The following is a 14,211-nucleotide window of genomic DNA, read 5'->3' on the forward strand; positions in this document are numbered from 1 at the left end:
GGGTTGAGAAGTTGCTTTGAGATCTGTGCGTATAAATACTGTCGTTATTATTCCTGCTGTGTAGTGCAGATTGCATCACCTCTAGAATAGTGGTAATAAAGTGGTTGTGAGCTGTAGCCAACGACCCGTGCATTCTACTATTATTCTATATGATTAAATTCCAGTATAACTCAAGAATGTGGAGTGAATGATAATAGTATGGGGCACATGGTCAAAAGTCTTTTATGGGAAAGTCCATTGGAATGAAAATGAACCTAGTTAACTGGAGGCAAAAGATTGTCAACTTTAGACACATAGTTGGTAGCACTTTCTTTTATAGTTAAATATACAAAATCTATATTTGGTGTGTTGAGAAGGGGAACCTTTTTTTTTTTAACTTAAAAAGATGTTATATTTTATCAGTTATTGGTAAGCGTCATGATTCTAATAGTAAAACTGTAAATATCAGAGTCTTAGAAAAATTCTAACCAGAGAAGGAACTTTTTTCATTGTATTTTTCATTCCCTTGCTCTCCTCTGAAAACTAAACTGTAAGATTTGTTCAATAAAAACGAAAAACAAACACACAAAGAAACCCCTTGCCTTACCAGAATTTCATTTTTATCATTACTTAATTAATTTATTTTTTTCCAGAATTCCATATTTAAAAAACTGCTTACGGTCTAGAATGAGTGTCTTTGAACGAGTATATGGTTGAAAACAAACCTCAGGGACCCTTTATTGAGTTAATAACTACCAGTTATTTAGCATGATAGTGGTATGTTATTTAGTTTCAAATTTTCTTCTAAAGCATGTTTTCTACAGATGAATCTTACTGGCATTTTTGAACTACAAATATGTTTTAATTCTGCTAGGGCCAAATGAAAACTCGAGACCCTACTTTTTAAAGTAATGATAAAGCTTATGCTCTGTGAGGCTATGCGTAAATAATTAGAAGGGGGTAGCATGGCATTAAGGCACCGAGTCTGCCTGCCTCATTGTGTGGTTCTGTTTATTTTTCACGACAAGGAGTTAGAGGAGCTTCTGGCACGAAGTAAGTGCTATAAAGTGCTTGCTGTTTTCTATTATTGCTGTTATACGGCAAAACCATATACTTATGTAATTAGAAAAATATTTTTCATTGCTTCCGGTAAGGTTTGAAGCTCTTTTGAAGTGACCAGAAGGGCTTCTGTTGTTAAAAGTTACAAAAAAACCTGTAGAGTTCTGGAATCCCTCCTCGGCTCCCAGTCCTCTTTCTCTCCAAGGCGACTTTACCTAAACTCCGTGGGTCTCCATTTCCTCATCTGGAAGATGACAGCTCCATGGTGGTGGGTCTCTGATGTCTCTTCAAGCCCACAGCAGTTCTGTGATTCTTTGATCTTACCTTCTGTTTAAACAAGAAGCTTGAGGTTATTTATGTCCATATCCTTGATCTGGAACTGCAGAATTTTAGGAGTAGAAGGGGCTATAACCAAATAGTCCACTCTTTGGGGAACTCATCCGTTTTCTTAGCTTCAAACGATGGTGGGTTTTTTTTGTTTTTGTTTTTGGTTTTTTTTTTTGGTAGATGAGTACCAATCTTTATTTTTCCTTTTATATCTTTCTTCCAAAGCAGTTTTTACATACTGTATAATGTATGTACTATGTTTGTTGTTTGTCTCTACCTTCCTGCTTGAATGTAAGCTTCACAAGGGCAGGGATCTTTGTCTTTTATTGTTCACATGTCTGGCACATCGTTAAGTGCCAGGTAGGGGCTCCGTAAATACTCTTGGGCAAATGAATGAGTCTTCAGTTGCCTAGTGGACATTCCTATTAATGGGTCACTTCTCATTCTCTTCTAAAACAACTCTCTTTCATGATTTTATTTCCACTAGTGACACTAGTTTCATGTTACCAAGAGCAAAATCCTAAAGGAATTGGCCGCCACACCTGAGACAGAGCAAATTAGATGATTTTCAAGGGGATTCAGTCAGTCCCCGGCATCAGGGCTCTTGGTACAGAAATAGTGATAGTTCATTTTCACACAAGGTAGGTGGTCCTGAATCTTCTCAAACAGAACCTTTTGAGCCAGAATTAGAAGTTACTGCCTAACTGTCCAGGAAATTACGTAAGGTTCCCCAAACTTAAGACTAAAATCACAGCTTCTGCTGGGTTCATATTCCTGATGTGCTTCCTTTGTCATGCTAGTTCTGTTGGCAATTCCTTGATGCTTCTTAACAAAGTTCCAGCTCTGCAGCCGGCATCCGGTGAAACCCCTCAGAGCTTTCAGTTCCGTCTCACAGTAGTGCCCCGGTCTGTTCTCTGCTCAGCTGAGGCTCTACCTTTCGTGTCTCCTAAAGCATTCCACTCTTTCTTTAAAGCCCTCTGTTCACACCGTGCTCTCATCCATCATGTGGTGGGTTTTCCTCCTCCTTCACCTATCCCAGTTACCTTTCTTAATTCACCAGGGAGACTTTCAGCCCTTACTTACATGAAACCATCTGTATCATGTTTTTGGGCTCCCAAATGCTGCATTATTCTTAAATATTCCATTTGCATATTTGTTGCTTTCCCCTCTTTATAATAACCTTTTTGAGGAAAGGGGCTAACAGAGTAATGAACTTGGGGGTGAGGGAATGAGTCACAAAACATAGCTAAAGCAAAACCTGCTAAGCTGTGGTGCAAAACTGACGTAACGTAAATGTATTTACTAGCTTGTGAAGAAGTTTTCCAGGGCTTTCGAAAGTGCTAAGATCAAGTTCTTTCCTTTTTTGGGGGGGGAGCATTAAATGTCCCTTTTAAAAATCAAATGATGGTGAGGGCACCTGAGTGGCTCAGTCCGTTAAATGTCCGGCTCTTGATCTCAGCTCAGGTCTCGATCTCAGGGTCGTGGGTTCAGGCCCCACGTTGGGCTCCATGCTGGGTGTGGAGCCTACTTAAAAAATCAGATGTTGGTGGTAATATTTAGTCATAGTAATGGCTTCAATGAATTACCCTTATTTTGAAAAGTAGAAAACTAGCAGTTGTATTGATGGAATATGTGGGTCTCTGTGTATGTGTGTGTCTTGTGTCTGTGTCTGTGTGTATATGTGATTTTACTGATTTCTGAGATCAGAAGGTCTGGGAAAGACAAAGTTTGGTAACTGTTCATCATGGGAGCAGACACACTCCATCCTTGCACCTTCACCTGTGGCCATCCTGTCCCTGCTCAGTTGCACAGTATTCATTTTTCAGGGTCTCAGACATTGGCTTCAGATTCTTATGCTGTGGTTTGACTCTGGTTATCCAGGGAATGCGTGAAAGTTACCTTCCAAATACGCAAAAGGGTTCCATTCCATTTTCGCAACTTCAAGGAATATTTTTTTCTTGTTCAATGCATCTTAATCTAGACAATGGCATTCCTTGCCCTTTCTAAGGAAATCAGCTTTATTCATGTCATCAAAAGAGGAATTTTGCATGGCTTTCTAATTTTTCAGACCAATTGAAAAACTCCGTGAGGATACAAAAGACATTAATTTGTTCATTTTCTTTCCAAATCTTGAGCCATTTGTTCTCTTGTTCCATATTGTAAGACAAGTTAACATTCTCCTCCTTTTCCCAATTGTTCTGCAGTTTCGAGTTTTCATTGAATACACTGTATGTTTACTCTTGGATTTTGACATTTTAATTATTGGGAGTATTTGATCACATATAATCTTAATAATGTTCAACAGTACCACACAGCTCACATTTGTGGAGGATGCTGACAGAATGACAGGCAGTGGGAGCCAATATTGTGTTCTGCACAGATGATTGGTGAACGGAAAGGCAGGGTGTTCCCATGTTAGAGCAGACATAATGTGGTATCTCTTGGTTACTGTGCGGTTCCAGATAATAGATATCTACTGTTTTACTCAGAGTTTTATTGGTTGCAAAGAACAGCAGCCCACTCAGTTAACTTAAATACAATTTTTAAAAACCTCAAAATGTAGGATTTAACAGCCAATCTCAGTGATACCAGTGGACCCATTAGGGACTATGGCATGGGATAAAAAGTCAAGAATCATGGGCATATTGCCTCTTCTGTTGTTCTGTCTTTTTCTGCTTCTCTATTCCCTTCTCTTTTATGTGGGCCAATATATTCATACCGACTTCCGCTGACATGACCTTTGGTTTTAGGCCCATGTTACAGCCTGTGTTTTTCCTAAGTCAGATTCTCAAAAGGGACAATTTGATTGAACCGATGGATCGAACCGATGGATCGATTTCTCCTGGACCAGGTAGCTGTGCTGGGTTCAGTGACGTGTTGGGGTTGGGGTCCGGGAAGACTTAGTTGGATATTGTATCTCCTGCTTTGCTTCTTTGTTTCTAATCGATTATTTTCTCTTTTCTGTTGTCTTTTCGTTACACATGTTGAGAGAATTCCTCATTTTTATCTTACAGTACCTTCGCTGAATTTTTATTTTGGTAATCATATTATCAAAATTATTTAAAAAGTTCTTTATTAGGGGCACCTTTATTAGGGGTGGCATCTGACTCTTGATTTCGGCTCAGGTCATGATCTCAGGGTCAGAGATTGAGGCCCGCGTTGGGCTCTGTGCTCAGTAGGGAGTCTCCTTGAGATTCTTTCCCTTGCCCTCTGCCCCCCACCTTATAATAAATAAATCTTAAAAAAAGTTCCTTATTCTCTAATCATTTTATTTTGTGTTTCGTTCTTGTTTAATGGTTACAGTATCTTCTTGGAATCTTTACGTTGAATTAAAGTGTTTCCCTTGGAAGTGCTCTTCGGTTTCCCTGAATTAACTATTTCTTTTCAGTGTCAGGTTTCTTCCCCCTAATGTTACTGATTTTCCTTGTAGGCTTGGTAGCCTTTTCATAATTAAGAATGAAAGACTGGGAGAGTTTGCTTTTATTATTTTGAAAAGATCCGTATGTCGAGTTCCTTCCCCCTACGCTGTACTGCTCCCCTAAGTAGCAATTCTGAATAGAGTTGGGAGGCGGGGGCTAAGCGGTGACCTGGCAGCTTTGCTTCTTCCAAAAATGCCCTGAGGGGGAGGATTTACTCTGAGGGACCAAAATTCACGTCGGAAGCCTTCAGGAAAGCCTCTCTCACTCCCCGCTGTCACAACTGGTTCAGTTCCTTTAAAGATGAGCCCCAGATGTTTGGTCTGCCATTACACTTGGCCATGCTACCTGGAGGCGCAGTGAGAGAGTGAGGGAGGTGTGTGGTCGTGCGAACTGTCATCGCGTCATCCCCGTATTTCCTGCTCTGTGTCATCCTCCTCGCTCTGTGATACGTGTTGTCTCTGAGCCTGGAGTCTCCCCGGGATTCTGTGGAGCAGATTGTCTCCTTGGTGGCCCCTGGGTAGCTGCTTTCCCCTCATGCTCCATCTGTCAGCACATTCCCATTTCCTGTTTTCTAGAGTTTGTTGAAATCTCTTGTACATTTGACGTTCTCTTCCAGCAGACTGTTTTTAATCTGGAATTCTTCGGTTTTGTTTTCTGAAGCTTTTGCTTCATTAGGAATTCAGGAGGGGCAGCCAGGCCGTCAACCATTTTGAAACTGAAGGCTTACCAGGTTGTCTATTCAAAAAAAAAAAAATAGCATTTGGTTTTTGGCTCTTATTTTACTTTTTAAAACGAGAGATATATCATACATATGCACATACATATAAAAGAGTATATATATCCGCGTATGTATGATTTAAATAAAAATAATAAAATGAATATTGGTGCTTCCCAGAGAGCTTAAGAAATGGAATGTTATACTTTTAGTACTTGGGAAACTCTTATGTGTCCTTCCTTGATTGCGTCTTCTTCATTCCCTCTGCCTTCTGTGGTAACCATTCTTTAATTTTTAGTTATTGTCTTGCTTTTTTTTTTTTTTAAAGGACTTGCCTTATGTGTGTTTATCTCTAAACAATATATTTAATTTTAGCTGCTTTTGTTCTTTGTAAAAATGGAGTCCTATAACATGTATTCTTCTGTACCTTGTCACTTTACCCAAGATTCTGTTTTTGAGACTCATCCATGTTTATTCATGAAGCTAATATTTTATTTACTGCAGTATAGAATTGCATCATAAGCATACACCATATTGGGGTGCCTGGGTGGCTCAGTCAGTTAAGTGTCCGACTCTTGGTTTCAGCTCAGATCATGATCTCAGGGTCGTGGGCTCTGCACTTAGTGGGGAGTCAGCTTGAGATTGTCTCTCTCACTCTCTGTCTGCCCCCCGATTCCCAACTCACATGCTCTCTCTCTGTCTCTAATAAAAATAAAATCTTAATTAAATATGGTATATTCTTTTTTTAAAATCTTTTCTATTGCTGAGGGACATTTGTGTTGTTTAACTTTTTGCAATCATGACAAAGATTGGTATGAACATAGTTCCTATTGTATATATGCCAGAGTTTCTCTAATGTATAAGCCTAGGAATGGAATTGCCGCGTCACAGAGATTACGCATGTTTAGTTTTATTAGGTGATGATGACTGTTTGCCGGTGGTTGTATCGGGATGTGTGACATTGCCTGTGGCTCCATAACACTTGTGTAATCAGATTTAAAAAATTTTTTGCCTGTTTGGTAGGTGTGAAACCTTATTGTGTGTTTTAAAAATTGAGATGTAATTTATGTGTAGTATAATTTACATTATTATGAATTTAATTTTCATTTTCTTATTATTAATGAGGCTAAAGATATTTTTTCACATGGCTCTTACTTTCTCATGCTTTCTCTTCTATGAAAGGTTGCTATGTTTTTCCAGTGAGTCTTCTCTTATTGACTGGTGAGTGTTCCTTCTAGATCCTGGGTATATAAGTGTGTGTGTGTGTGTGTGTATCTGTGTGTCTATATATCTATAATATGTGATGAGATTTATTTTGGTAGGCAGAATCCATTGCCAGGAGGAGGAGGAAGTGCTCATGTCCAGTAGTCAGTTTTTGCCTGTATGATTATGGCATTCTCTCTTTCTCTTTCTCGTTGTGATTACTCTTGGATAAAACTGGAAAGTGAATTTTGGCACTTTAAACATTTTGGAATCCTTTTGCCTTGTCTCCTCCTGATCTGGCTGACATTCAGTGACTCAGAACGTTTTCTTTGGAGTGCACACTGTTGCCGTTGGAGGACGAAGCTGCGGATGCTGCCCGCCGACAGATGTGTTTCAACGGTGTCACACCGCAGGCTGGCCCACGCGCGGCCGGCAGGGGATTTGGGCCGTGAATGCCCATCCAGATCTTAGTGTGAGAGCTCTGGTATCTTTCTGGACTCTGTGGTTAACGCATTTCAGAAATTTTCTGAAATTTAATGGAAAATTAAGTTAGGCTTGATATAAAACGATAGCATTAATTACTACCCAGTCTTTTCTCCATATAACAGTGTACCCTGAGGTTAGCTTAAGGGACATTTTCTCTTAAGTGGTGATATATCTATAAATAAAAACTTTATGAAATGGTGAACATGGTACGTTTTATGTGTATTTCACCATAATGTTAATTAGAAAAAAACCCCAGGCTGGAAAAAAGAACTTTTGGGAAACTTAGGGCTGTAATAAAAATGCAAGGATGATGCTGGAAAGTAATGTATCTGATATAGTGATACCAATATATGGTAACTAGCAATACCTCTCTCTCTCTTTTTTTTAAGTTTTTACTTATCTATTTGACAGAGAGAGACAGCCAGCAAGAGAGGGAACACAGGCAGGAGGAGTGGGAGAGGAAGCAGCAGGCTCCCAGCTGAGGAGCCTGATGTGGGGCTCGCGTGGGATCACGCCCTGAGCCGAAGGCAGATGCTTAACGACTGAGCCACCCAGGCGCCCCTAGCAATACCTCTCTTACATAAGGTGCTTATTCTTTGCCATGGCTGTTCTTTTAAGAAGGTTTACTCTTTTTTTTTTTTTTGAGTTTTCGTAAATTTTGGAATGAATTTTTAAGGATTGACTTTTATTTGTCTTCGTTGATAATACTAGCTATCCTTTCCCCTCTGCTGCAGGCTCGTGGGCCTTCTTTCATTTCCTATAATCACCGCCCTTTTCCTTCCTCTGGGCCTTCCCACAGGCTGTTCTTTTCTCTAAGCCTGCTCCAGTATATCTTATTAGTATTATTTTTTAAATATGGTAATATATGCATGTTATTGGCTGAATTCCCTCTCCCCAAATTTGTATGTCAAAGTCCTAACCTTCAGTACCTCAGAATGTGACCTTATTTGGAGACAGGGTCTTTCAGAAGTAATTAAGTTAAAACGAGACCATTAGGGTGGGCCCTAATCCACTATGACTGGTGCCCTGGTAAGAAGAGGAAATTTGGACACAGACTGTCATGGAAGGAAAACCACGTGAAGATGCAGGGAGAAGATGGCCACCAACAAGCCAAGGAGAGAGGCCTCAGAAGACCCCAACCCTGCTGACACCTTGATCTTGCACTTGAAGCTTCCAGAATTGTGAGAAAATAAATTTCTGTTGTTTAAGCCACCTAGTCTGGGGAACTTGGTTATGGTAGCCCTAGCAGGCTACTGTGACACATAACATAAATTTTAGCATTTTTACCATTTAAAAATGTACAGTTCAGTGGCATTAATTACATTCATGTTGTTGTGTAACCATCACTACCACCTATTTCAGAACTTCTGTCATCTTGCAAAACTGAAACTCTATACCCCATTCTGTCTTTCCCCCATTTCCCACCATTCTATTTTCTGTCTCGATGAATTTGACCTCATATACATGAAAGCCTACAGTATTTGTTTTCTTTTGTGGCTGATTTATTTTACTTCACATAATATCGTAAGCTTCATCCAAGTTGTGGCATGTGTCAGAATTTCCTTCCTTTTAATGACAGAATATTCCAGTGTGTGTATATATATATATATGTTGTATATATATATATATAGTGTATATATATGTAGTGTATATATATATGTAGTGTATATATATATATATGTGTATATATATATATATATATATATATATATATATATATATATATATATATATATAGTGTGTATACATAACACACACACCCACCACAGTTTGTTTACTGATTCATCCATCGATGGACATTTGGGTTGCTTCTACCTTTTGGCTATTGTGAATAATGCTGCTATGAACACTGATGTACAAATACCTCTTTAAGATCCTGCTTTCAGTTCTTTTGGGTATATATCTAGATTGCTGGGATTGCTGGATCGTATAGTAGTTCTATTAATTAATGCTTAATATTTTGAGGAAGCACCATACTGGTTTCCATAGCAGCTGCACCATTTTACATTCCCACCAGCAGTGCACAGGGGTCCACTTTCTCCCCATCCTTGTCAACGCTTGTTATTTTTGTTATTTATTTATTTATTTATTTATTTATTGGATAGTAGAGATGGTATTTCTGGGTATTGAGGCTTTCAGGTATAATGTAGTGCCCTTTTGATTTTGTGGTAGGAAGATAGTGATAAACTATGGCCTTTTAATTATCACTATGTTAAATAAAAAAAACTTGATTCTCCAAGGGCTGTGATGTGGCATTTATATGCCTCTTGATTCAGGCGTATCCTCTTGGAGGCTCCCCAGGAAGCATTGGAGTTATGGGTGTGCAAGACTGACAGCTATTTTTTGCCCTGTTTGGGCCAAGAACTTTGCTGCTGTAGGTAACTTTGGGGCTGCTTGTGTAAATCAGGCTCAGCCATGCCAAAACGCAGGCATTTCTCACTGCAAAGACTGTGAAATAGCTCTTTTGCAGAACTGAAAAGGCTGGTAGGTCTGTTTTTCTCCCCATACCCAAACCCCAGCAAATTTTCATTTTCCTGAGTGTTTACAGCTGTGTTTGTTTAAAACACTCATCTACCTAACAATCCCAGTCCAGCAAGGAAAGTGGCGTTAGGCAAATTAGACCTCAGAAATCTCCAGCAAGGGTGGTGGTAGAACACAAGAAGGCCGAGCGATGCGCTGATGCTTCCTGAATGGCAGTTTTGAAATCACAGAAGAGTGATGTTTGACCATAAATGTTGCATTACCACTGCCTGAGAGATGAGAGTCAAAGGGGTTGAGTTGGAATATTTATAAACACATCCTTTAGCTTTAGTTTGTGTGTAAAAGTGGAAAATTTTATGTGGCTTTTATCGTTAAATTGTGAGGATTTTCCTTCACTCCGACAGCAATTCTTGGTGGCTTACAGTGGCAAAACAAAAACCATTCTTTCCCCGTGGTTTGGGTGGTTTGGGACAGACGAAGCCAGCCAGTCTCCCTGGGAGCTCAAATCCCGGGCCCATCCTGCCCCTTGCTGTCCTGATCTCCAGTCTGTATAGATGATAATTTGACTCAGCTCAGGTTACCAATTCCAAATTCACGGTGTTAAGGTTAATGGGAGCTTCCTGGTACCTAGTAAAATTAATTTTACGTATACAACTCCTATTTTTCTTTGCACATTTGTACACCCACTGGTTTGAGAATTCACAGTAAATATAATTAAAGCTATTGAAGCCCAAGAATATAAGGATGTTTCCTCTATGATTAGCCAGGCTTCAGCGTCACTGTGATAATGGCGCTTTGTCTAAGAACCCAGAAAACTCTGCCAGCGCTTCACAGCCGTTGTCAACTGAGATAAGCACCGCTGTCACGGGAGGCGGGCAGGTCATCCCCCAGAAGGGATCGGCCACTCTTGCCTCTTGCTGCTTGCCGATGGAGTTCTCTGTGGAACAGTAAAGTTGGATTAGGAGTGCACAGCTAACAGCACATGACTTTCCTTAGGCACGACACAGGAGCTGGAGTGGATTTCATTGCTCTCTTGAGCCGTGGCACCCCCGGGGCTGTTCTCTTACTTTGGGACTTCAGGGCTGACTCGGGGAAGCCACTTCTTCCTCCTGTGCTGTGCGTGTTTTCTGAAAGCCTTCCCGTCAGTCGTCCTGATCTCAGGCAGCGGGACCACATCTCCATCTTCGTCGTGACCCCTAAGACAGCGCTGCTTCTAAAGGCAAAGAAGCGGAAGGCTGGGTTTCCTTCACTGTTAGATTAATGGATTGATGAGTTATTTCGTGTATGTTTAACAAATAGGTATCAGAAGTCTGCTGTGTTGAGAGAGCCGTGTTCAACTCAGTATACTGAGGTCTAAAGAACAAATGTAAAATGTAGTTCCTATTGAAAGTAGCCTGGAGTATAAGATAGAAGCGCTGAGCGCCTAGAGAACCAGCCAGCTGGCCGCAGGAAGGTACAGGGCATCGTGTGGTACAGAGCGTAAATGCTGTGGAACTGTGGGGAGGAGAGTTGGTCATGAAGCCTCTCGGAAGAGGAAATGAAGGCAAAGCAAATGAGGGCTACTGGGGGGAGAGCTGCTTTTTGCACACTGACTCTTGACTCCTTCAGGAACGTGGCCCTTTAGAAAATACATCCTGATCCTCAGTAGTAGTGAGGTGTGGTATTGTCAACATATATAAACAAACACTTTTCATCTGACAATGAAAGGAGTAATTTTTTTGTAGAGCAGAAGACTTGGAAAACACACACATACATACAAAAACACAACACCCTGTATAGTCCAGTCCTCCAGAAATAATCACTGTTAACATTGTGGAATATGGGGGCACCTGGGTGGCTCAGTCGTTAAGCGTCTGCCTTTGGCTCAGGTTGTGATCCCGGGGTCCTGGGATCAAGCCCCGCATCAGGCTCCTTCCTCTGCTGGGAGCCTACTTCTCCGTCTCTCACTCTCCCTGCTTGTGTTCCCTCTCTCTCTGGCTGTCATTTTCTCTGTCAAATAAATAAATAAATAAAATCTTTAAAAAAAAAAAACCAGCATTGTGGAATATGCCCTCTCTTTTTTTTTCCTATGTAAATTACTTTAATTATATTTACTTTGGATTCTCAGACCAGAGGGTGTGCACATTCCATAAAGAATAAATATGAGTTGGATTCATGCAGGATCATTGTGTTTGTTATTGTGATGGTGATTTTGACTTTGTCTACCTTTTATTTTGTCGTTATTTTGAAAATTTCTTGCAAACCTTGAAAGAAGCCCATATGTTTTCATTTTAGAGTTGAGTAGCCTGGGGGTTAGGGAGTACCAACCCGCGGCACAATCAAGAATCTATGTATAACTTGACTCCCCCAGAACTTAGCTAGTAATAGCCTGCTGTTGACCAGAAGGCTTATCAGTAATATAAACATTTGATTAATACATGTTTTGTATGTTATATGCATTATACACTGTAGTCTTACAATACAATAAGCTAGAGATAAGAAAAGGTTATTAAGAAAATCATAAGAGAAAATACATTTACAGTCCTATTAAAAAATCTGTATAAATGGACCTGTGCAATTCAAACCCGTCTTGTTCAAAGGCCAGTTGTATTTTGAAACAAATGATCTTGCTTTAAATAGAATGTTTTCAATGGGTAGCCTCTTGGGAATGATAGGAGATAAGAGATTTTTTTAAATAAAGAGAATTATGGTTATTTAATTTTATATCAATAAATCTCTCATATCTTTACAGTCTTATAGTGTTTAATTTTTTTTGTGCTTTGTACCGTGTATTTTTTTCTAGAAATGATGTATGTTATTAAGAAGGTAGGTGTTACTGATTATATCTTTTCATCATTATTGGAAAATCTTTGTGGGCTAAGTTAGTAAGAAAAGAAAAATATTAAATGTCGGGCAATTTAACTTTTTGATATGTACAAAGCTATGGGTGAATTTAAGGCCTTGACTTCTGACAGGTGCATTTGGAACTAGAAATTGCATGGGTAATAGCCTTCTGCACTTAGGGAAGAGCCTGGCTTTTGATGTGTGTTTTCTGATCTGCTGGTATTATGTTTGCTCTGTCCATTTTGTTCCAGACCAGCAAAGCTAACAGTGGGATCCTGTGTTTTAGAAGAACCTCCATGTTTTGGAAGTTGTTACTGCCCCTAAAACTACAAAACAGAATTTATTCCTCTTTTCCTGCCTGTCACCTGTGTGCCTTTAGACTGATGGAGAGGTCCTCACCTTTTTGGAAATTGGTGGCTGCTTGCTATGATTTTTAAAAAGGCATTGTTTTTAGTAGAATGTCTAGCTACCCTAGGTCTGTAACATTTTTGTTAAAAAAAATTCCTGTGTACCTCTGAGACCTTTACTTTGGGGAGGGAGGGTTGGGTTATCACAAACTTAGGGGCCAGACAGGTGTTTAATGACAATATAAGATTCTAAGGGGGAGTGATAAGGACTGTGACAGACTGGAGAATGCTTACCTCTCCAAAGGTAATAAATAAACAAAAGCAAAATATATTGTGACATCCAGACAAAGTTCAACTTTGGCCTGAAGCTTATGATTTTATGCCAGTTACCCCTGTAGTAATAACAGTAGTAGCGTACTAATATAATGATAAACATAGCTAACATATTTTGACAGCTTGCTCTGTGCCAGGCATTATCTCATTCTGTCTTCACAGTAAAGGTCCATGCTGTTATTATCCCCGTCTTAGGGATAAAACTGAAACTAAGAGAGGTTATTTGCCCACGTCACAGAGATGGTAAGTAGCAGAGTCAAAGCCAGGTTTGCGTGGCTCTGGATTGTGGGCCTTGTGATGCTTTGGTTTTAGGCCACAAAACTTGGAATTACATTGGGTAGGAAGAAGATTGTCAGTGGTTAAGGCACTCAAAGTTAAGCTGCAGGCTTGCTTTGTGGCCTTGGAGGAAACTGGCAGGCCTGGGATAAAGGGCAGTGTTCTAGGTCCTAGAAGAAGACGAAAAAGCCAGATCCGGTCTGCTGTCGTGTGGACAGGCTCTAGAAAAGGCTTTACTAGGTGCCTGGGGAGTTGATTACCTTCCTAGGGGATAAAGTAATAGTTCTGTGAGGTGGAGAAGATGGGTGTGGGGTTGGAATGCGTGCAGCATAGAGGAGTGGAAAATCAGACGGAATGGAAGTTTGGTAGTAGCTTGTAATGTAGCTTTTGGCGGAGGAGAGTTAGGTCCACTGGGACGTTTTGTACCGTTGGCTTAACTGTGTATGAAGGAATATCTAGAGCTGTAGAATAAAGAACGAAAATGGATGGGGTCTGAGATTTAATGCAGGGTTTCTGGTTACAGTACATTTTAAAAGCAAATGAGGTTGTCGCCCCGGAGGTAGGGGAGTGGGGGTGGGGGGCGGGGACAGACTCCCTGCCAGGTGTCCTGTTCAGTTAGCTCAGCAGGGCCCCACTCACGCTTCCCCAGTGGCTTTTCTGGGGCATAGCGGATCTGTATCGGGATCACTGGCATTTCCCATGATATTTAGTAGAAAGAGAGCAATAAAGAAAGCCTTCTGACAAACCTTTGGTTGCTGAATTA

At 40.3% G+C, this 14,211-nt stretch overlaps 1 protein-coding gene across 8 annotated transcripts in view; it reads left to right on the forward strand.

Moving 5' to 3' along the window:
• The window catches only part of FHIP1A (FHF complex subunit HOOK interacting protein 1A), a 241,748-nt gene that overhangs the window by 31,649 nt on the left and 195,888 nt on the right, over window positions 1–14,211 (forward strand). The window lies entirely within an intron of this gene.

Source organism: Ursus americanus, chromosome 13 (assembly GCF_024610735.1).
Source record: "Ursus americanus isolate L20-20 chromosome 13, mUrsAme1.1.p, whole genome shotgun sequence".
Taxonomy (NCBI): Eukaryota; Metazoa; Chordata; class Mammalia; order Carnivora; family Ursidae; genus Ursus; species Ursus americanus.